Below are 24,059 nucleotides of genomic sequence, written 5' to 3' on the forward strand. Positions count from 1 at the left end.
CTTGCCATACATCAAGGGAACCACTGACCGCATAGGGAAGCTGATGAGGAAACACAACATACAAACCACTTACAGACCCACCAAGAAAATCCAACAAATGCTACGTTCAGCAAAGGACAAGAGGGATCCTCTCACCTCTGCAGGAGTCTACCGTGTACCATGCAGCTGTGGACAAGTCTACAGAGGGACCCCCAAACGCAGCATTGCCCAGACACGCATCAAGGATCATGGAAGGCACTGCAAACTACTCCAACCAGAGAAATCAGCCATAGTAGAGCACCTGATGAACCAACCTGGACACAGCATATTATTTGAGAACACAGAAATGCTGGACCACTCTCACAACCACCATGTCAGACTACACAGAGAAGCCATTGAAATCCACAAGCATGTGGACAATTTCAACAGAAAGGAGGAAACCATGAAGATGAACAAAATCTGGCTACCAGTATTAAAAAACTCAAAAATTACAACAGCAAAACAACAGAGAGTAAACAATCAGGCACATCAATTCACTCTCAACAAGAGATTCCCCCCAGGCGCTTCCAGGCCATTGAATGCAAATCAAGGTGATCAGCTGAAACATTACCCTGGTCATTCCACAGATATATAAACCCATTTTTCCTACTTCCAACAGACCTCACTACCTCTGAGGATGCTTGCCATAGATGCAGGCGAAACGTCAGGAGAAAAATTGCCTCCAGAACATGGCCATATAGCCCGGAAAAACCTACAACAACTCAATAAGTTTTGATTAGTGTTTAGCTGGGATCTCTTTCCCTGCAGCTTGAATCCGTGGCTCCATGGTGTCCTAGTCTCTGGAGCAGCAGGAACCAATCCACCTCCATCTTCTCCAAGACATCAATTCATATAATATTTTAAGATTTGAGGCGTTTCAGGAATGTGCCCTCCTCCATGTTCCCTTCATGCCTCTTCCCTTCCCTCCTGTTGTGTGCAAAGCCTGAGACTGCTACTCACATTTGGGGATATATTTTTTTTTTCTATTGAGAAAATGGGATGCCTTTGAAATGAAATTGATTTTAAATACATTCCATCTGTTCCGGACTAAATGCTTCCTCGTCTTTGCACATTAGGCGGGATACCTCGATGCAAAGAAACACTTTTCTATCATTTCCATAAGAGTCCTATTGTCAGGAGATGTGGGGCTTCTTTCATTTTTCGCGAGGGGGAACGTGCCGTCGCTGCTTTTGCATCCTCTTTGCTTCACAAAAGACGAGTGCCGTACTTGATACAACACTAGAGAGTCCCCGAAATATTTGCGGTGGCACGATTCACCTTTCCCAGCCTGGCACTTCTTTCAGATGGATTGCAAACGGCAACATTGGGCAAGCAATTGTGTAGACGCAGTGCCTGTTTGCTATTGCATTTTGCATCTGGGAAGACACACACCCTGAAGGCAGAAATTCAAAATAGACAACCGAAGGTGCATCTACACCAGGCACGGACAAACTTGGGACTTCTAGTTGTTTTGGATTTCAACTCCCACAATTCCTAACAGCCTCAGGCCCCTTCCTTTTCCCCCTCAGCCGCTTAAGTTTTCTACAGGAGTTCTTGGTTTCATGTCCTGTATGGAAAGCTGTGTGGACTAAACTCAAAATGGCTCCTAACTCAAAAAGGGGCGGGACCAGGGAACCTAACGATAATTGACAGGTGGCTTGCCCTATGATTGCAAACTATTACAGGAAGCCACCCTGCTGCAAAATCCCAAGCCTGGGATTGCAAACAAACATTTAATGCAAAGCAAACAAAATTGGAGCTCCTGGTGAAGTTGTACCAGCACAGATTCCATGTGGGAAGTTTGAGCCAATTCTGTTGTTGGTGGAGTTCAGAATGTTCTTTGATTGTAGGAGAACTATAAATCCCAGCAACTACAATTCCCAAATGTCAAGGTCTATTTTCCACAAACTCCACCAGTGTTGACATTTGAGCATATTGCGTATTCATGCCAAGTTTGCCCCAGATCCATCATTGTGTGAGTCCAGAGTGCTCTCTGGATGTAGGTGAACTACAACTCCCAAACTCAAGATCAATGCCCACCAAAGCCTTCCAGTATTTTCTGTTGGTCATGGGAGTTCTGTGTGCCAAGTTTGGTTCAATTCCATCATTGGTGGAGTTCAGAATGCTCTTTGATTGTAGATGAACTATAAATCCCAGCAACTACAACTCCCACATTACAAATCAATCCTCCCCCAACCCTAGTAGCATTCACACTCGGGCGTATTGGGTATTTGTGCCCAGTTTGGTCCAGTGAATGAAAATGCATCCTGCATATCGATATTTACATTATGATGTATAACAGTAGTAAAATGACTGTAATGAAGTAGTAATGAAAACTATGTTATGGTTGGGGGTCATCACAACATGAGGATCTGTATTAAGGTGTCAGGGCATTAGGAAGGTTGAGAACCACTGTTCTAGAAGCATTCTCTCCTGACGTTTCGCCTGCATCTATAGCAAGCATCCTCAGAGGTTGTGATGTCAACATTATTTGTACCAACTTTTTCTCTTTATCAAGACGCATTACTGATATAGACCCAGAAAATGAACATTACTATTTTCTAAGGCTTTCATGGTCGGAATCACTGGGTTGTTGTAGGTTTTTCGGGCAGTATGGCCATGTTCCAGAAGCATTCCCTCCTGACATTTCACTTGCATCTATGGGAGACATCCTCAGAGGTTGTGAGGTCTGAGAATGCCTGAGGACCTCACAATCTCTGTGGATGCCTGCCATAGATGCAGGCAAAATGTCAGGAGAGAATGCTTCTAGAACATAGCCATATAGCTTTAGACTGGGATATGGAACGGAAACAGCCTTGGTCGCCTTGGTAGATGATCTGCGCAGGGAACTGGACAGGGGGAGTGTGTCCCTGTTAGTTCTGCTGGACCTCTCAGCGGCCTTCGATACCGTCAATCACGGTATCCTTCTGGGACGCCTCACAGAAATGGGACTTGGGGGTACTGCTTTGCAGTGGCTCCGGTCATTTCTTGAGGGACGGTCCCAGAAGGTGTTACTGGGTGACACCTATTCGGCTCCACAACCATTGTCGTGTGGAGTCCCTCAGGGATCTATTCTGTCCCCAATGTTGTTTAACATCTACATGAAGCCGCTGGGGGAGATCATTCGGAGTTTCGGACTGCGGTGTTATCTCTATGCAGATGATGTCCAGATCTGTCACTTCTTTCCGCCTGTCACCAAGGAGGCTGTCCAGACCTTGAATCGGTGTCTAGCTGCTGTGTCGGACTGGATGAGAGCTAACAAATTGAAATTGAATCCAGACAAGACAGAGGTCCTACTGGTCAGTCATAAGGCCGAACAGGGTATAGGGTTACAGCCTGTGCTGGATGGGGTCACACTCCCCCTGAAGACACAGGTTCGCAGCTTGGGAGTGATCCTGGACTCGCCGCTGAGCCTGGAACCCCAGGTCTCGGCGGTGGCCGGGAGAGCTTTTGCGCAATTAAAACTTGTGCACCAGTTGCGCCCGTACCTTGGGAAGTCTGATCTGGCCACGGTGGTCCACGCTCTTGTTACATCCCGGATAGACTACTGCAACGCGCTCTACGTGGGGTTGCCCTTGAAGACTGTTCGGAAACTCCAACTAGTCCAGCGTGCGGCAGCCAGATTGCTCACCGGAGCGACATACAGGGAGCATACCACCCCCCTGTTGTGCCAGTTCCACTGGCTGCCGGTTCAATTCCGAGCACAATTCAAGGTGCTGGTCTTAACCTACAAAACCCTATACGGTTCTGGTCCAGTGTATCTGTCCGAACGTATCTCCCTTTACGTCCCACCTCGGAGTTTGAGATCATCTGGGGAGGCCCTGCTCTCGACCCCACCACTCTCACAAGTGAGGCTGGTGGGGACGAGAAGCAGGGCCTTCTCAGTGGTGGCCCCCCACCTGTGGAATTCACTCCCGGGGGAAATCAGAACAGCACCAACCCTCCTCTCCTTCAGGAGGAGGGTGAAGACATGGCTGTGGAACCAGGCCTTTGGGCAACCAGGCAATTAGATAAGACAACCAAATAAGACAATCAGATGTGTAAGATCGGCAGGATTGTCGAAATGGAACCAAAAACAGATCTTTGAGTTAATGTACACTGATGGGTAGGAGGAAGATCTAGGTTTGTATTGTTTTACTGATTTTATCATTTTATTGATTTTATTGGATAATGCTGAATTGTGGGAATTTGTACTGTTATACTTTTGTGATGATTGTTTTGTGTGGCAGGCGTCTAAGTGCGCCTTGCAGCTGTAAGCCGCCCTGGGTCCCCTTCGGGGTGAGAAGGGCGGGGTACAAGAACCCCAAATAAATAAATAAATAAATAGCCCGAAAAACCTACAACCACCCAGCCTAGTTTTTGTCGAGTCGCACAGCAGCTCTTGGCAATGTTGAGTCGAGAAGCAAATTGGAAGTGGCAAAGCCTCGCTTTCTCTATGCGCTGGCGTGCCGGAGGCGGGAAAGAAATGGATCTCGCCTCTCAAAACAGCCTCAATTTCTTGGCGGCCAATTAGACAACGGGACGGACTCAGCTGGAGGGAGAAATAATTCCCATCTTTTTTTCCCCCCTCCGGCCATGGACTTGGAAGGGGCGCCCAGAGCCCCTTTTCTTTACAGATTTGTAAACGCAAGCTAATTGCGTGTTTAATGGCCGGTGCATTCCAAAGGGCCCTGGTGGGGCCGGCATTATTTAGATTGGGCTTAATAAAGCGTATGATCTGGCCCATTAAAAATCATAAAAATCCCCCATGACCTTCTGGCAAGGAAACTAGTCCAATGTGGGCGAGGCAAAACTACGGTGAGGTGGATCTGTAATTGGTTAAGTGGACGAACACAGAGAGTGCTCACTAATGCTTCCTCTTCATCTTGGAAAGAAGTGACGAGCGGAGTTCCGTCCTGGGCCCGGTCCTGTTCAACATCTTTATTAACGACTTAGATGAAGGGCTAAAAGGCAGGATCATCAAGTTTGCAGACGACACCAAATTGGGAGGGAGAGCCAAGACTCCAGAGGACAGGAGCAGGATTCAAAACGATCTTGACAGATTAGAGAGATGGGCCAAAACTAACAAAATGAAGTTCAACAGTGACAAATGCAAGATACTCCACTTTGGCAGAAAAAATGAAATGCAAAGATACAGAATGGGGGACGCCTGGCTCGAGAGCAGTACGTGTGAAAAAGATCTTGGAGTCCTTGTGGACAACAAGTTAAACATGAGCCAACAATGTGATGTGGCAGCAAAAAAAGCCAATGGGATTTTGGCCTGCATCAATAGGAGCATAGTGCCTAGATCTAAGGAAGTAATGCTACCCCTCTATTCTGCTTTGGTTAGACCACACCTGGAATACTGTGTCCAGTTCTGGGCACCACAATTCAAGAGAGATATTGACAAGCTGGAATGTGTCCAGAGGAGGGCGACTGAAATGATCAAGGGTCTGGAGAACAAGCCCTATGAGGAGCGGCTTAGGGAACTGGGCATGTTTAGCCTGAAGAAGAGAAGGCTGAGAGGGGATATGATAGCCATGTATAAATATGTGAGAGGAAGCCACAGAGAGGAGGGAGCAAGCTTGTTTTCTGCTTCCTTGGAGACTAGGATGCAATGGAACAATGGCTTCAAACTACAAGAGAGGAGATTCCATCTGAACATTAGGAAGAACTTCCTGACTGTGAGAGCCGTTCAGCAGTGGAACTCTCTGCCCCGGAGTGTGGTGGAGGCTCCTTCTTTGGAGGCTTTTAAGCAGAGGCTGGATGGCCATTTGTCAGGGGTGATTTGAATGCAATATTCCTGCTTCTTGGCAGAATGGGGTCGGACTGGATGGCCCATGAGGTCTCTTCCAACTCTTTGATTCTATGATTCTATGATTCTATGATAAAAAAAATGGGGAGAAAAAAATAAAAAATGACCGCCAATGCCAGAGAAGTGGCAGCTGGGCTCCAGTTGGTTGATCAGCCCCCCCCCCCCCCAATGTTTCACCCCAAAAGTGGGAGAAAGAAAAGAGGAAAGAGGAGGGATCGGAGTGGAAAGGAGGACGGAGAAATGGTGACAAATGTGCTGAGAAACCCCAATGGGAAGAATTCACGGCTGATGAGGACGGCTCACAGCGTGCTATGTATGCCACACAAAATTCAGACAGACAGGAGAAATCTTGCATAAGGTTGTTGTAGGTTTTTTGGGCTGTTCTACATCAGTGGTTCTTAAACTTCCTAAAATCAGACGACATTATAAAAACAATTAAAAGCAATATCATAGCTGAGTAAATAATTCTGAAATCTAATTCTGGGCACCACAACTGAAGGGAGATATTGACAAGCTGGAATGTGTCCAGAGGAGGGCGACTAAAATGATAAAAGGTCTGGATAACAAGCCCTATGAGGAGCGGCTTAAGGAGCTGGGCATGTTTAGCCTGAAGAAGAGAAGGCTGAGAGGGGATATGATAGCCATGTATAAATATGTGAGAGGAAGCCACAGGGAGGAGGGAGCAAGCTTGTTTTCTGCTTCCTTGGAGACTAGGACGCAATGGAACAATGGCTTCAAACTACAAGAGAGGAGATTCCATCTGAACATGAGGAAGAACTTCCTGACTGTGAGAGCCGTTCAGCAGTGGAACTCTCTGCCCCGGAGTGTGGTGGAGGCTCCTTCTTTGGAAGCTTTTAAGCAGAGGCTGGATGGCCATCTGTCAGGGGTGATTTGAATGCAATATTCCTGCTTCTTGGCAGAATGGGGTTGGACTGGATGGCCCAGGAGGTCTCTTCCAACTCTTTGATTCTATGATTCTATGATAAAAAAAATGGGGAGAAAAAAATAAAAAATGACCACCAACGCCAGAGAAGTGGCAGCTGGGCTCCAGTCGGTTGATCAGCCCCCCCCCCCCCAATGTTTCACCCCAAAAGTGGGAGAAAGAAAAGAGGAAAGAGGAAGGATTGGAGTCGAAAGGAGGACAGAGAAATGGTGACAAATGTGCTGAGAAACCCCGATGGGAAGAATCCACGGCTGATGAGGACGGCTCACAGCATGCTATGTATGCCACACAAAATTCAGACAGACAGGAGAAATCTTGCATAGGGTTGTTGTAGGTTTTTTGGGCTGTTCTAAACCAGTGGTTCTTAAACTTCCTAATGGTGAGACCCATTAACACACTTCCTGATGTGGTGGTGACCCCCAACCCTAACATTATTTTCGTTGCTACTTCATAACTGGAATTTTGCTAGTTATGAATCGTAATGTAACTATCTGATATGCAGGATGTATTTTCATTCACCAGACCAAATTTGGCACAAATATCCGATACACCCAAATTTGAATACTGGTGGGGTTGGGAGGGATTGATTTTGTCATTTGGGTATTGTAGTTGCTAGGATTTATAGTTCACCTACAATCAAAGAGCATTTTGAACTCCACCAATGATGAATTTGAACCAAACTTGGCACACAGAACTTCCATGACCAAGAGAAAATACTGGAAGGGTTTGGTGGGCATTGACCTTGAGTTTGGGAGTTGTAGTTCACCTACATCCAGAGACTCAAGCAATGATGGATCTGGACCACACTTGGCATGACTACTCAATATGCCCAAAGGTGAACACTGGTGGTGTTTGGGGAAAATAGACCTTGACATTAGGGAATTGTAGTTACTGGGATTTATAGTTCACCTACAATCAAAGAGCATTCTGGACTCCACCAATGATAGAATTGGGCCAAACTTGGCACACAGAACTCCCATGACTAACAGAAAATACTGGAAGGGTTTCGTGGGCATTGACCCTGAGTTTTGGAGTTGTAGTTCACCTAGACCCAGAGAGAACTGTGGACTCAAACAATGATGAATCTGGACCAAACTTGGCACGGATACTCAGTATGTCCAAATTTGAGCACTGGTGGAATTTGGGGAAGATAGACTTTGACACACACACACACACACAAACATACATACACACTAGTTGTACCCAGCAACGCGTTGCTGTGGCATAGTCTGGTGGTATGCAAAATTAAATAACGAGGAAGTGCTTGTTTTTAATATATTTTCTTTCTTAAAGCTTGTGAGTAAACAATTTTTCTTGTTGTTCCTTTGTCAGTGTTGATTTAAGATTGTGTGGTTTTCCCATTGTGAAAGAGAGAACACATAACTGTCCATGTGCGAAGCATTTGGTGTCTCAATCTATGCCACACCATTTTAATTATTCTCATTGTGCTTTGTTGATTGTGATCGCAAAAGCCAGTCATTATTATTACACCCCCCACCATATATCCGTCCGTCCGTCCGTCCGTCCGTCCATCCATCCATCCATCTATCTATCTGTCTGTGGAAAAATGTCAAGGTTGGGAATATCAACAACAACAACAACTTTATTTTTATGCCCCGCCTCCATCTCCCCGAAGGGGCTCATGGCAGCTTACAATGGGACATGCCCAACAAAACAGGTTAAAATAAGCATTGAAAAACAACCATTATCAAACATCAATAAACAAAATCAGATGACATTTTAAAAACAATTAAAAGCAATATCATACCTGAGTAAATAAAGTGCTGGATGCAGTTCATAATTACTCATTGCAATGAATCCTAAGTAGAGCCAGGGAAAGTGGGAAAGAACTCTTGCCTGTTTGAAGTAGGTGTCACATTGGAATCACATTGGCTCTTTTAGCTGCTACATCGTACTCTTGGTTCATGTTCAACCTGTCATCTACTAAGATTCCTTTCCCAAGGACTGTTTCCAAGCAAGGGGATCACCCATTCTAGATCTGTGCATTTCATTTTTTCTGCCTAAGTGTAGTATCGTACACTTCTCCCGACTGAAATGCATTTGTTTACCTTTGGCTCAGCTCTGGAATCAATCTGTTAAGGACACTTCAGATCCTGACCCAAAAAGGATCTGGGAGTCTTCGTTTTCTGCTGCCCCAGACCCAATGAAGCAGAGGATTCAAATTACAGGAAAAGGGGATTCCACTTAAAGATTAATAAGAACTTCTTGGTGTTAAGAATTGTCAGCCAGTGGAATGTTCTTCTGTCTTTAGAGTGAGGGGGAGCCTCCTTCTACAGAGCCTGGATGGCCATCTGTTGGGAGGGCTTGGATTGTGCCTCGACAATGGAAAAGGGAATGTCGGAGGACAGGAAAAGAGATTGAAAGATGGGCTCAAAACCAAATTTAAAAACTCTGGCATAGACACTGAGAACTGGGAAGACCTGGCCCTTGAGTGCTCCAGCTGGAGGTCAGCTATGACCAGCAGTGCTACAGAATTTGGAGATGCACGAATGGAGAGCGAAAGAGAGAAACGTGCTCAGAGGAAGGCACATCAAGCCAACCCCAACCGGGACCGCCTGGTTAGATCAGTGGTCCCCAACCTTTGGTCCTCCAGGTGTTTGGACTTCAGCTCCCACAGTTCCTAACAAATCAAGACCGCCAGCATTGAAGTGATGGTCCTCCGCCATCAACTCCGCTGGATTGGCCTTGTTGTCTGGATGCCCGACCACCGTCTCCCAAAGCAGTTGCTCTACTCCGAACTCAGGAATGGAAAACGGAATGTCGGTGGGCAGGAAAAGAGACTGAAAGATGGGCTCAAAGCTAGCTTTAAAAACTCTGGCATAGACACTGAGAATTGGGAAGCCCTGGCCACTGACCGCTCCAGCTGGAGGTCAGCTGTGACCAGCAGTGCTGTAGAATTTGAAGAGGCACGAATGGAGGGTGAAAGAGAGAAATGTGCCAAGAGGAAGGCACATCAAGCCAACCCCAACCGGGACCGCCTTCCACTGGAAACGGATGCCCTCACTGTGGGAGAAGATGCAGGTCAAGAATAGGGCTCCACAGCCACCTACAGACCCACTGCCAGGATACTACACTTGGAGGACCATCATCCTCGGACTACGAGGGATCGCCTAAGTAAGTAAGTGTGCCTTCTTGCGTGGCAGAATGTAGTCTATGATAGTATGGTTGTTTAGCAGAGGTCAGATGACCATCTGCTGGGAGGGCTTGGATAGTGTCTGGCCAAAGAGGGATGGCCCTTTGGATCTCTTCCAACTTGAGGATTCTGTGATTTCCAGCTGACTCCAGCCAGCAATGTAACAACACACAAACCCTCCTTTCTGCAAAGCCAAAGGGGGGGGGGGGGAGCTTTGCTAACTGCAAGCATGTGGGCCCAACAGCCTTTGATAATTGCCCCCCGAAACCATTCCCCCGCCTTCCTCCCTTCCTTCCTTCCAGCAGCGGCACCACTGCTGCCAGTTTTGCCCTGGGCGCCTCATGCAAGCGAGTGGCGCTGCTGCAAGCTCTTCACAAAGCGGCGGGACACGTTCCTCAGATCTCTTGACTAGACCCGTGGCTAATTTTACAACGTTCATTTATCTTAGCATATTATATCGCTTTAATTTCGTCCCTCTGGATCCCATTATTGCCTCTGTACCTTGTAGCCGACATGTAAACGGTAATTGCTGTTATTAGCAGCGTACAGTGCAATGGAGCCGCTCTGCAAATAAAGGGGAGGGGGGGCAGAGCGGGCACAAAGTGGGCGCATGGAACAGGCAACGTCGGGGTGGTGCCAAGGTATGCGGAAATGTCCACGCAGTGAAGAACCAGAATTATTGGGGGACACAGAAGGGAGACAGAGTGCTGAACCGTTGGAGACCTGGGTTCAAATCCCCACTCAAGCCTGGAAACACACTTGGGCAAGTGCACACGCTCTCAGCTTCAGAGGAAAACAATCCCAAACAGGCATCCCCTCTGTGACGGCACGAGTGGCACCACCTATGTGTAGAACTGTTAGTTGCAAGATTTGAACTGTTGTATCATGCTTAATCCTGCCTTTTTTTGGCCCTCCTTAGGTATAGTTGGATTGATTGGTTATTTATAGCTGTCAGTCAATGTTGTTTGCATGAGTTGAATTGCTTTCTCAGCTCATCCCCTGTTTGGGTATCAGCCAGCACATCAACGACTTAACTCCAGACATAGTTTTCTAAGATCTACAGAGACACTCGCTGGAACGCCTCAGCAAGCGAGAGTCCAAAAGTGGCAGGCTCAAACCCAGAACCTCAACCAATGGTTGATATCAAATGAGAGACTCCCCCCTGGGCATACAGAAGACTGGGCGGCTTGGAAGGCGCTGAACAGACTGTGCTCTGGCACCACGAGATGCAGAGCCAACCTTCAGAAATGGGGCCACAAAGTGGAATCCTCGACATGCGAGTGCGGAGAGGAGCAAACCACAGACCACCTGCTGCAATGCAACCTGAGCCCTGCCACATGCACAATGGAGGACCTTCTTGCAGCAACACCAGAAGCACTCCAAGTGGCCAGATACTGGTCAAAGGACATTTAATCAACTACCAAACTCACAAATTTTGTATTTTGTCTGTTTGTTTGCTTTGTTCTGTTAGAAATGTAGTATAATTGACTGGCTGCCCTGACACGAGAAATAAAAAAAGGTCAATTGTTTGGCCCCACCTCTTCCTGGAGGAGGGGAGTGCTTTCCTTTTTCATTCTGCCATCAGAGTTTCTATCAGATGGACGTGAGTAAGAGACTTGACTCTAAAAGACCCTGATTAAATTACCTCTCAGCACCAATTCTGAGGTTTTTACACTTGAGACTTATGCTTCATGTTCAGACCAACCTGAACGACGTTGGAAGTCTCAAGCGCCTTCAAACCGGTTCTTTTGGCACCAGAGGAAGATCCTGAGTCTTCAAACATAGGCCATTTGAACTAGGGTTGTGGTTTGCTCCGGCATTCACAGCTTTTGAGGAAAGAGGAAACTTGGAAAGGCTTCTCAGCTTCAAACTCCTTGGACCCAGGACTAACTGAGACTATAACGTATATTTTCCTTCACCCCTCTGAAGTTTCCAGCTCATTCCAGCTCTTTGTGAACAATAAAACTTACTTTGAGTTATTTACAGTGTTTTGGGTCTTTGGGAGTTCCAGTTTCCTAAAGGAGGGCAAGAAGCAATCCCCTGGGGAAAGATGTCACGTCCATGGCACCCCCTCCCAAAAAAAAATAAATCCAACAACCCAAAACCTCTTTTCAGATTTCGGAGCAACACCACAAATGAATCAATTCTCTAACAGTATCACATGAAACATCAACCATATATACTCTCTGAGATATACTCTCAACTAGTGTGGGTGTGTTTGGCCCATTTATGGAGATTCCATGAATTGCAAAGAGTTTTCTTAGACAAGGGATTGGTTCGCTCCTTCCTCTGAAAAATACCTTCAAGATACCTTCAAGATTTGAGATTCATGGCTCCCATCCATGTATTAAACAGGGCCAACTCTGCTTAGCTTGCTTCCAAGAGCAGATGGGATCTGGTGCCTTTTCCCAAGCATCATCCAATAAATAGGATCCCCTCCATGGATACAGAATTCCATGACTGTACGTTGCTTAAGTTGCAGTGACCGACCGTCTGCGCAGGGTTCCATATTTTGCACTTTTGCAACACAACCGTTTAATGCTAAGGCTTCCCGGCAAAAGGAAACTATAGAGAAGAGACTACTAAACAAGCCAGTACCTGCCGCAGACCAGTACTGCCAACTGTTGAGGAGTTATGAAGGTGGAGGCATTACTTTTCATTCAACCCTCATATAGGTCTACCTTCACGCCTCCTGTTGACTTATGGCAACCCCATGGACTTAGGTTAGGCAAAGGATACCCAGGGGTGGTTTTGCCAGCCAACAGCACCTAGACTGCATTGATGGTCTCCCATCCAAGAACAGACCATACAACCCTGCTTAGCTTCCAAAGTCAGGTGGGATCTGGTAATGAAAAGTAATGCCTCCACCTTCATGACCTCTACCTTTTCTCAACCAGCCTCCAAGCAGAATAGAAGAAGCAACCAGATACGATGCAGAACATTTAAGAGCCCCTTGAGAAGATTGCACGAGTGCTCATTTTCACAGAATAGCTCTCACCTCATCTCCAAGAATGGCACAACGACCTCAGCCCTGTCCTGATGACTCAGCCCAAGGCTTGGGTCATCCATGAGCTCACCTTCAAACATGAGATTGCTTTGCCATCAAAACGCACTAATCCTTTCCCAAAGTTACCTTGAGTTACGCTACCATCAGTCTGCCATCTGTGATTTGCAAGAGCCAAATACAACCCCAGAGGTCTCCACGAGCAAAGGAACAAAATCCCATGAAGTCATTATTACGCGTTGGAGCCAGAAAACACAACTGTAGATCAAGTGCCATTCAAGCCTTTGGCATCGCAAGCGCACAACACAAAACTTGCAGAGACACTTTCCGATTTGAGGGACCATCTCCACAAACAGATGGACCATCTCTGCAGAACACAGTTAAGAAATAACCCAAGTTTTAGCCACACTTTAGATTGCACTGCAATATTTCTTTACCGACAAATCGGAGCAAGGGCTGTCGACCGTGCCAAGAACGAGCAGACGTTCGGAGATGTGCTACTCAGAGCCTTACCTTTCCACTGTTCCAGGTCGCCAGGTCCGGTGCAAACCGCTCATCTAATTCCTCGCAGCTTCTCCACGCTCAGCTTAGGCTTCAGTCTTGTGTTGGAAACACGGGGCTTTCTGCCAAGAGAAAGACACGGGTCACGTCAGTTGAGATCTTAGCGCTCCCTTTCCCTTTTCTTGCCAGTAGCACTGATGCTCCCTCTTTCCGTGCAAAATGCTTACACAAAAAAGCAATGACTGAAATCATAGATCACAGATTCATAAAGTTGGAATGGATGATAAGGGCTATCCAGTCCAAACTCCTCCTGTTAGGCAGGAAGATACAACCAAAGCACTCCTAACAGATGGCCATCCAGCCTTTGCTTAAAAACTCCACAGGTGGAAATTCCACAATCAGAGGCAATATATTCCAGTGTTGAACATCTCTTGCTGTCAATAATGTGGATATGGAATCCCTTTCCCTGCAATTGGAATCCATTGCTCACGCTCCCACAACCTTCGCAAGCATGATTGGTGGGGACAAGGGAGAGAGCCTTCTCGGTGGTGACCCCTCGACTCTGGAACTCACTCCCCAAGGACATCAGGCATGCCCCAACGCTGGCAGTCTTTAGGAGGAGCCTGAAAACGTCGCTGTTTCAGTGTGCCTTCCCAGAATAGGGAAACTCCCAGAACTGGACATTGGGTCATTCCTCTTTATGCTTAACCAATGCTGACTTTCTTCAGGCTAAGTATGTCACTCCTATGGATGCAGCCTAGAATCACATTGGCTTTTTCAGCGGATGTATTGCAGCATTGTGATCTGTTGTATTCAGCCTGTGGTCTATTGAGACTCCTACATCTCCATCACATACAAAGTCTTCAAGTCAAGTGTCACTCATCCTATATCTCTGCATTACATTTTTACTGCTGACATGGAGTACTATTCATTTCTCCTAGTTAAAATGAGTTTTCTGCCCATCCTAATCCATTCAGGCAACTTGGGATTCTGATCTTGACTTTTATATTATTAAATTTCTCTCTCTCTCTCAGTTTGAAAGGGGGAATCTAATACCCAAAAGGACAGTATTCACAATTTTGATCAGTATGTCTTCTATTCTACCGTTTAAGGCAGCGTTTCTCAACCTGGGGGTCGAGACCCCTCGGAGGCGGGGAGGTCACGAGGGGATGTGAGAGGGGCACCAAAGACCATCACAAAACACCCATTTTCTGTTTGTTGTTGGGGTTCTGTGTGGGAAGTTGAGCCCAATTCTATCATTGGTTGGGTTCTTTGATTGTTGGTGGACTATAAATTTCAGCAACTACAACTCCTAAATGTCAAGGTCTAATTTCCCCCAACTCCACCAGTGTTCATGTTTGGGCATATTGAGTATTCATGCCTTGTTTGGTCCAGATCCATCATTGTTTGAGTCCACAGTGCTCTCTGGATGTAGGTGAACTACAACTCCAAAACTCAAGGTCAATGTTTGCCAAGCCCTTCTAGTATTTTCTGTTGGTCATGGGAGCTCTGCATACCAAGCTTGGTTCAATTCAATCATTTGTGGAGTTCAGAATGCTGTTTGACTGTAGGTGAACTATAAATCCCAGCAACTGCAACTCCTAAATTATAAAATCAATCCCCCCCAACCCCACCAGCATACACATTTTGACATATTGGGTATTTGTGCCCAATTTGGTCAAGTGAATGAAAATACATCCTGTATATCAGATATTTACGTTACAATTCATAACAGTAGCAACACTACAGTTATGAAGTAGAAACAAAAATAATTTTATAGTTGGGGGTCAACACAACAAGAGGAAATGGATCAAGGGGTCACAACACTAGGAAGGCTGATATACACTGGTCTAATCCATTCAAGCAACTTGTGACTCTTGTCTTCTAGGCTATTAGATCTCTCTCTCTCTCTCTCCCAGTTTGCAAGACGGATCTAATACCCCAGAAGACAGGTCCAACCTCCTTTTGTCACATTTCTTTGTTAATATTCCATTTGTTGTGTGAAAATTGATCCATCCTTGAATCATAGAGCTGGAAAAGAGCACAAGGTCATCCAATCCAAACCTTTGTGTCAAGCAGTACGACACAATCTAAGCACTCCTGACAGATGGCCATCCAGCCTCTGCTTTAAATTCTCAAGAGAAGGATATTCCACTGTCAAAGAGTGCTAACCATCAGGACATTTTTCAAATGTTTTGGGCGAATCTCTTTTCCTGCAGAGTGAGACAGGAGCAGGATTCAAAACGATCTTGACAGATGAGAGAGATGGGCCAAAACTAACAAAATGAAGTTCAACAGTGACAAATGCAAGATACTCCACTTAGGCAGGAAAAACGAAATGCAAAGATACAGAATGGGGGAGGCCTGGCTTGAGAGCAGGACGTGTGAAAAAGATCTTGGAGTCCTCGTGGACAACAAGTTAAACATGAGCCAACAGTGTGATGTGGCGGCAAAAAAAGCCAATGGGATCTTGGCCTGCATCAATAGGAGCATAGTGTCTAGATCTAAGGAAGTCATGCTCCCCATGCTCTGTTCTGCCTTGGATAGACCACACCTGGAATATTGTGTCCAATTCTGGGCACCACAATTCAAGAGAGATATTGACAAGCTGGAATGTGTCCAGAGGAGGGCGACTCAAATGATCAAGGGTCTGGAGAACAAGCCCTATGAGGAACGGCTTAAGGAGCTGGGCATGTTTAGCCTGAAGAAGAGAAGGCTGAGAGGAGATATGATAGCCATGTATAAATATGTGAGAGGAAGCCACAGGGAGGAGGAGGGAGCAAGCTTGTTTTTTGCTTCCTTGGAGACTAGGACGCAATGGAACAATGGTTTCAAACTACAAGAGAGGAGATTCCACCTGAACATGAGAAAGAACTTCCTGACTGTGAGAGCCGTTCAGCAGTGGAACTCTCTGCGCTGGAGTGTGGTGGAGGCTCCTTCTTTGGAAGCTTTTAAACAGAGGCTGGATGGCCATCTGTCAGGGGTGATTTGAATGCAATATTCCTGCTTCTTGGCAGAATGGGGTTGGACTGGATGGCCCATGAGGTCTCTTCCAACTCTTTGATTCTAGGATTCTATGAAATCCTTGCTCCTTATCTCACAGAGAAAATTTTGCCCGAACAAGAATGGAAAGGCCAGTGAGCAAGGACACATAATTTGGCACATGGGTTGTTAGGCAACAGAGTGCAAAGGAAGGTTTGGTGCCAAATGGCAGAGGAGAGAGGATGTGTCCAATTCAATGACTGTTTCCTCTCCTGCGCTTGGGGTCGGATCTTTAGTAGGACCATTAAACAGAAGTAAATAAGACAGGAAACTCTGGTGTGTGAGTGATTGAGAAACTCATTTGCAAAGAGATGAGAAATAATTGCAAAGTTTTCCTGGAGCTTGAAGGAAGGAGTCTGCCGTTTGTCATGCGGGCAGCCCATCCTATCCTCCAATTCATCACATTTGTCAGGTGTCAGGCACTGAGACATTTACCTGTGCCTTCTCCCCCCTCCGACTGGTTGCAATGCAACCTGCCAGAGTGACTGGGTAGCAACGCGATGACTGACACATCTGATTCCCCGCAACACTGCCACACAACACATACAGAGACTGCCATTTGCATTGCACACCTTGATGATCACAGGCTTTGAAAGAGCTCCAAACTCCACCGGCAACAGACTGCTAACTCCATTTGTCTCCACTGAGACATCTTTGGAGATTTGCAAAGTAGGAACAAGACCCAAAAGGGTAGGTTGTGTGAGCAGTGAGGAAAGAGGCTCCACCAAGAGGTATACATGACAACGACTATTATACTAAGTTGTTCTTACTGATAGCAAGACAAAGATCCAGAAGGTTCTACTATCTCACTAGCCTGGGGATAAAAGAAGAGGAAGAGGAAAAAATCCAGGCTACATTTTGGATCATAGTTGGTAATGGGTTGTAGCAGTAGTAGTAGTAGTAGTAGTAGTAATAATAATAATAATAATAATAATAAACAACAACTTTATTTATTCCCTGCCACCATCTCCCCAAGGGACTCGGAGCGGCTTACATGAGGCCAAGCCCAATAACACATCAAAACAGAAAAGCAATAAACAAAACAATGCAATGCAATACAAATTAATATAAATCACATATAACAATAACACACAGGATTTAAAAGCCTATGGCCAGGCCAGATGTAATAATTTAAAATTTGAAAAATAACGCTGGGCATGACAAGATAGGATATATCTCGTAGGGGGGGTTTAGAAAGTGAGGGGCACAGTCCAACGCAATACAATGGTTAAAGTGCATTTGTAAGGGCATTTTGCTGGAAGTTATTCCTTTATTCCAGGAAGGCACACTGGAACAGCCACCTTTTCAGGCTCCTCCTGAGTACTGCCAATGTTGGGGCATACCTAATATCCTTTAGAAATGAATTCCAGATCCTGGGGGCCACCACCGAGAAGTCCCTCTCCCTCATCCCCACCAATCACGCCTGAGAGGGAGCAGGGCCTCTCCGTATGATTGAAGAGATCATGTGGGTTCGTACACAGAAATGCGGTCATGTAGATAGGTGGGTCCCAAACCATTCAGGACTTTATGGCCATATGTTCTAGAAGCATTCTCTCCTGACATTTTGCCTGCATCTATGGCAGGCAGCCTCAGACCTCACAACCTCTGAGGATGTTTCCCATAAATGCAGGCGAAATGTCAGGAGGGAATGTTTCCAGAACATGGGCATACAGCCCGAAAAACCTACAATAACCCAGTGATTCCAGCCATGAAAGCCTTCGAATATAGTTGGTAATGTTCATTTTCTGGGTGTGTATCAGTAATAAAGAGAGAAAAGTGGTACAAATAATATTAACAGGAGCTGTGTATAAAGATCAGCACAAATAATAACAGTAAGAGTTGTGTTATTGGACAAAAATTCGGAAGGTGAGAGTCTAGTGGAGATAGATGGAAGGAAACAGAGAAAGAGGGGCATAAATAATGTTGCTGTTGGGTTGTTGTAGGTTTTTTCGGGCTATATGGCCATGGTCTAGAGGCATTCTCTCCTGACGTTTCGCCTGCATCTATGTCAAGCATCCTCAGAGGTAGTGAGGTCTGTTGGAGATAGGAAAAAGGGTTTATATATCTGTGGAATGACCAGGGTGAGACAAAGGACTCTTTTCTGCTGGGGCTAGGTGTGAATGTTTCAACTGACCACCTTGATTAGCGTTCACACCTAGCCCCAGCAGACAAGAGTCCTTTGTCCCACCCTGGTCATTCCACAGTGATTCCGGCCATGAAAGCCTTTGACAATACAATGTTGGTGTTGTTGTTGGTGTTGTTGTTGCTGCTGCTACTAGACCAGGCATGGGCCAACTGGGACCCTCCAGGTGTTTTGGACTTCAACTCCCATAATTCCTCACAGCCTCGGGTCCCTTCCTTTTCCCCTCAGCCATTTAAGAAGAAAAGGAAAGGGAAAGGGAAAGGGGAAAGGATCCTGCAGCTGTGAGGAATTGTGGGAGTTGAAGTCCAAAACACCTGGAGGGCCCAAGTTTGCCCATGCTTACTATATAGCATTACCTAAAGGGATTAGGATAATAAGAGGAAAAAATCAACAGACAAAGAGTGTGAGGTTCATACAACAGTTTCGGTAGTTGAGTAAGTGCACATTAAAGTAGGTAGGGGCTAGTTTTGCAAGATGTAGTACTTTTAATTTTATCCATTATGAAAATCTGTTTCCTTTTTACTGCCTTTGTTCTCTTTCCCTTTACTTCCTAATAAAAAAGCAGCACTATAAAAAAGGAAACCTTGCAATAGGGTTGCGGTAAGTTGGGTGTCCAGTTGGTGATGGTCCTCAGGTGCAGGGTTTGGGGCACCCCATTTTGCCCTGACATGGTTCCCCACCAGACACAATGCGCCTCCCCAAAATCCGAGGCTCCCTTCTCCGCAGCAGACCTTCCCCTGCTTTGTGCCTTCCTTGGATGAACCTGCTTTCATTCCCTACCCGAGATAACCAAGCATTTATTCCGGCAGTATATTTTAAGGAGCCATTTCTTTATGGACGTGTTTTACCTTGCCATTTACTCTTCATACCTTGATGGCTTTATAATTAATATTTTTATGCTGCAATATTCCTGTGTTGATAAAGCCTGGCACCGGCTCAAAACTCCACCTCTGAATATTATGTGCCGGATCATAAACCAGGGGGACTTTTTTCCTGTTGTTGTTAGAAAGGTGTACAAGTTAAGAATAGCTATGGGGAAAAAACACACAAGAGGGATGTTTGGTGGGACCCAGTGTCTGGAATCCCCTTGGAGCCTTACACCATGGGACATCTTTTTTTCCAAAATGGCAATATTCAAGGATGTAGGACTGTTTGTGCATGGATGTGCCGTGCCATATGCATAGATCAGGCATGGGCAAACTTCAGCCCTCCAAGTGTTTTGGGCTTCAACTCCCACAATTCCTAACAGCCGGTGAGGATGCTTGCCATAGATGCAGGCGAAACGTCAGGAGAAATGCCTCTAGAACATGGCCATATAGCCCGAAAAAACCCACAAGAACTGAGCCGGTAGGCTGTTAGGAATTGTAGGAAATGAAGTCCAAAATACTTGGAGGGCCAAAATTTGCCTATTCCTGGCATAGATTCACACTGCGCACACAGATACACATATATTGTTACTCACTAAACATATGCATTGTGGATGTGCACAGAATCATAGAATTGGAAGAGACCTCATGGGCCATCCAGTCCAACCCCATTCTGCCAAGAAGCAGGAATATTGCATTCAAATCACCCCTGACAGATGGCCATCCAGCCTCTGTTTAAAAGCTTCCAAAGAAGGAGCCTCCACCACAGTTTCCAGCCAGAACATGTTATATGTTTTCCCACTTATCATTTTTTGTTTTTGTCAGGAGCGGCTTGAGAAACTGCAAGTTGCTTCTGGTGTGAGAGAATTGGTTGTCTGCAAGGACGTTGCCCAGGGAACGTTCAGGTGTTTTGATTTTTTATCATCCTTGTGGGAGGCTTCTTCCATGTCACTGCAATGGGGAGCTGGAGCTGATAGAGGGAGCTCATCCGCACTCTCTCTGGATTCAAACCTGTGACCTGTCGGTCTTCAGTCCTGCTGGTGCAAGAGTTTAACCCATTGCGCCACCGTGGGGCTCTGCACTTATCATATGTATGTATGTATGTATGTGTGTATATATCTATATCTATATGTATATCCATACCTATCCCTATCTATTAGGCCTGGGTAACAACGCAAAAATTTGTTTCTAAAATCGATTTGTAATTGGGGTTTTTTTTGTTTCGATATTTAAAATAATTACAAAACTTTCCCAAAAAAAAGTTTCGGTATTTACAAAATTTCGTAAATATTTACAAAACATTTTGTAAAGATGGCGCCCTTTTTTTTTCCAATATTTTTTCAATATTTTTTAAATTTAATTATTAATTTAGTAGAATAGGGATTAATTATTATTAATTATTATTAAGGAGGGAAGGCAGGCACTCACTCTGGCGGGCCCTCTCGCTCGCCGCTCGCTCGCCCCTCTCGCTCCAGCAGACAAGAGTTCTTCCTCCCACCCTGAACATTATTCCACAGATATATCAACCCCACTTGCCTAGTTTCCAACAGACCTCACAACCTCTGAGGATGCCTGCCATAGATGTGGGTGAAATGTCAGGAGAGAGTGCTTCCGCCCCTCTCGCTCGCCGCTCGCTCGCCCCTCTCGCTCGCCCCTCTCAGCAAGCATCGGCAGGTGGCCACCTTACGTATTTCCGAAATGGACGGAAATACAAAATTTTTTGGCGCCTGCCGTTTCGATATTTAAAAACACTTCCAAGTTAAAAAAAATGTTTTGTAATCGTTTCGTAATTCAAAAATTAACGAATTTTTTAACGAATTACGAATTAACGAAACGAATTGACCAGCCCTACTATCTATCTATCTATCTATCTATCTATCTATCTATCTATCTATCTATCTATATACATAAATACACATACACACACATATGATCTCACTTTCTGTCTTCTAGGCTGAATTCAATTTGCTGCCACTTTATCAGCCATGGCTTAAGACTATGGCATTACGGGAGTTGCAGTTTTACAAGGTCTTTTCCCTTCCGGAGTGCAAGTGCCTCACCAAACTACAACTCCCAGGATTCCATCACAATGGGCCATTGCAGTTAAAGCATTGTCAAACTGTGTTTATCCTCCATTGTAGATGCACTCTCTGAATCCCTCCACTTTTGGGCATAAAGAATTCCAGTTGCTAGAATCACGTATTGCAATATTTGAGCCTTCTATTTTTAAGTCTGTTTGTTCAAGAATCCCAGTTCGAACTAGGCTGAATCAAGTTCAACATTGTTTTTCTTCTTGCATTGGGCTCTGAATCTTATTCCAATGTATTCCTTTGCAAGAAATGACCATCTGATGGAAAGCAGAAGCAAAACAGGAAAAGGGCCCAATGCGGACACCTGCTATTCCCCCAGAACGGAGCGCTTGCTCCACGGATATCTCAAAATATTGATACAAATCAGCGGACAAAGAAGTGTTGCAGCTGTGGCCTGACAATCCCCCCCCCCCAAAAAAACCCCCTAGCATTAGGCTGGGAGGGAGCCTATGTGTCAGCATGATGGAGGGAGCCAGCCCCATGGGACCTGGTGTACTTTCCATGGCCCCATTTAGTGCAATCAAATCCCGGCTCCGCTCGAGGAGAAATTGCAGTGTTGTCTTAAAACCAAAGTGCATTAAAAGAAATGGAAGGATGGATAGCAAGGAGGGGGTTGGAATATGTTGTGCAAGGAATGGATGCAGGAACCAGCGGTGGGTGCATCTACACTACGGACCTAATCCAGTTTGACACCACTTTAACTGCTATGGCTGGATACTGTGCAAACGTGATAGTTGTAGCATGATGGTACCAACACTCTTTGGCAGAGTACAGACCTTACAAATGACAACTACCATAATTTCATAGCAGGCATAGGCAAATTTGGCCCTCCAGGTGTTTTGGACTTCAACTCCCACCATTCCTAACAGTCTCACGCCCCTTCCTTTTCCCCCTCAGGGAAGGGGCGTGAGACTGTTAGGAATGGTGGGAGTTGAAGTCCAAAACAACTGGAGGGCCAAAGCTTGCCCTTGCCTCTTCCATAGCATTGAGACATGGCAGTTGGAATGTCAACAAATTACACAAACTCTAAAGTGCACGGAGTCCACTCATAAAAGAAAAAAAGAAAAACTGCAGATTCAACCCATAAGGCCAGAGCGGCTGGCCTGGGGTCCAGGGGTCCCAAGGGATGATCACAGGGGACTCTCTCGGGGTCGACAGGCTTCCAGGTGGGCATGAAATGCAGGCACAAACATCGTTGCTGCGTGGAGCCATGGAAAGAAGCTTGCTGGTCCCCACATGAGGTTTGGTGACAAAAATGGTTTTCTCGGAGCGCAGGAGTCTGTTCCGCAAAAAGATAGCAGTTAATCTTAAAATTAGTCTAGGAAAAACATGGCACTGGTTTGGACTCGATTGATTGATCTGCGGATTTGGGGGCCCAGTGGGTCTCCGTATCCATGGTTCAAAGGAACACAGTTTCGGTCCCAGGATGGCACTGGTTTGGAGTCCATTGGTTGACCCGCGAATATGGGGGCCCGGTGGGTCTCCATATCCATGGTTCAAAGAAACACAGTTTTGGACCCAGGATGGCACTGCTTTGGAGTCCATTGGTTGACCCGCGGATATGGGGACCCAGTGGGTCTCCATATCAATGGTTCAAAGGAACACAGTTTTGGACCCCGGATGGCACTGGTTTGGAGTCCATTGGTTGATCCGTGGATACCGGGGACTCCCAGTGGGTCTCCGTATCCGTGGTTCAAAGGAGCACAGTTTCAAAGCCAGGATGGCACTGCTTTGGAGTCCATTGGTTGATCCGCGGATATGGGGGCCCGGTAGGTCTCCGTATCTGTGGTTCAAAGGAATGCAGTTTCGGCCTCACCGGGATGCTGTATGAGCATCCCATACGAGCCAACAGTGATCTATGGCTCTGAAAAGGGAAAATTCATAATGGTAGTGAGTTAGAGACAGCAAAATGACACAAAGTGTCATTCTGGAGAGAGAAAAGTTGCAAGCGAAAGATACTTTTATTGGGGGATTGCTACAAGGAAGCAGAGTGAGCTCAGTGAAAGAAAAATGAGGAAAAAGTCTATTGATTAAAGTTGTTGATGGAGCCATGCGTTCAGGAACTGCAGAACTCCCTGCTGCGGTTCAGATTAAATTGAAGGCAGGGGTCTGTGAGCTCATCCTCATGCAGACGTATCCTAGAAGAAGTAACCAGAAGCTGGCATGGAGTAGTAGCCTGGTGTCAGGTTAGGATTTTTGGAAGACCAGACATGCATCTACACTGTGGAGTTAATACAGTTTGGGTTGTTGTAGGTTTTTCGGGCTATATGGCTATGGTTTAGAGGCATTCTCTCCTGACGTTTCGCCTGCATCTATGGCAAGCATCATCAGAAGTAGTGAGGTCTGTTGGAACTAGGAAAAGGGTTTATATATCTGTGGGATGACCAGGGTGGGACATTAATCCAGTTTAACACTCTCTCAACTTCCACAACTCAATGCAAAGGAATCTTGGGAGTGGCAGTTAGAGAAGGCTGAGAGGGGATATGATAGCCATGTATAAATAT

At 45.8% G+C, this 24,059-nt stretch overlaps 1 protein-coding gene across 2 annotated transcripts in view; it reads right to left on the reverse strand.

Annotated features, from left to right (window-relative positions):
• CNTFR (ciliary neurotrophic factor receptor) overlaps positions 1-24,059 on the reverse strand; it is a 737,562-nt gene that overhangs the window by 515,303 nt on the left and 198,200 nt on the right. For both annotated transcript variants that reach the window (XM_060761150.2, XM_060761151.2), the window contains exon 2: positions 13,427-13,536. The gene's annotated coding sequence lies outside the window, so the exon portion shown is untranslated. The remainder of the gene's footprint in view (positions 1-13,426; positions 13,537-24,059) is intronic.

The sequence above is a fragment of the Anolis sagrei genome, chromosome 2 (genome assembly GCF_037176765.1).
Source record: "Anolis sagrei isolate rAnoSag1 chromosome 2, rAnoSag1.mat, whole genome shotgun sequence".
Taxonomy (NCBI): domain Eukaryota; kingdom Metazoa; phylum Chordata; class Lepidosauria; order Squamata; family Dactyloidae; genus Anolis; species Anolis sagrei.